Source organism: Arachis duranensis, unplaced genomic scaffold (genome assembly GCF_000817695.3).
Source record: "Arachis duranensis cultivar V14167 unplaced genomic scaffold, aradu.V14167.gnm2.J7QH unplaced_Scaffold_56724, whole genome shotgun sequence".
Classification (NCBI taxonomy): Eukaryota; Viridiplantae; Streptophyta; class Magnoliopsida; order Fabales; family Fabaceae; genus Arachis; species Arachis duranensis.
This window is the reverse complement of record NW_026264963.1, coordinates 36,060-37,029: the sequence shown is the minus strand read 5'-3', so window position 1 is coordinate 37,029 and position 970 is coordinate 36,060.

The following is a 970-nucleotide window of genomic DNA, read 5'->3' as shown; positions in this document are numbered from 1 at the left end:
TGTTGGGAAGTGTGACATGGGGAAGAGTAATCACAAAAACTAGGATTAGGAGGTAAGGTGGGAATATGGTAGGTGGGGATCCTGTGGGGTCCACAGATCCTGAGGTGATCCTGTGGGGTCCACAGGTCCTGAGGTGTCAAGAAATTCCATCCCTGCACCAAATAGGCATGTAAATTGCCTTGGCACACCATTCTGGCATTTAAACGCCGTGTGGTGCATATTCTGGGCGTTCAATGCCCATGTGAAGCATGTTTCTGGCGTTGAACGCCAGTTTCATGCTTGTTGCTGGCGTTCAGCGCCAGCTTTTTCTTCTCTGGGCACATTCCTGGCGTTCAGCGCCAGAATGTTGCTTGTTTCTGGCGTTCAGCGCCAGAATGATGCTCTGTTCTGGCGTTGAACGCCGGCCAGATGCATTTTACTGGCATTGAACGCCAGCCTGTGCTTCCTCCAGGGTGCGAATTTTTTTTCTGCTATTTTTAATTTTTATGATTTTTTCGTGACTCCTCATGATCATGTACCTAATAAAACACAAAATAACAATAAAATAAAATAGAATAAAAAAATTGGGTTGCCTCCCAACAAGCGCTTCTTTAATGTCAATAGCTTGACAGTGGCTCTCATGGAGCCACAAAGGTGATCAGGTCAATGTTGTATAGTCCCAACACCAAACTTAGAGTTTGGGTATGGGGTCTTAACACCAAGCTTAGAGTTTGGTTGTGGCCTCACAACACCAAACTTAGAGTTTGACTGTGTGGGCTCTTCTTGACTCTGAACTGAGAGAAGCTCTTCATGCTTACTCTCTTTTGTCACTGAGGGATGGCCATGTGCCTTAAACACAAGGTAGTCCCCATTCAATTGAAGGACTAATTCACCTCTGTTGACATCTATCACAGCTCCTGCTGTGGCTAGGAAAGGTCTTCCAAGGATGATGCAATCATCCTCTTCCTTCCTAGTGTCTAAGATTATGAAA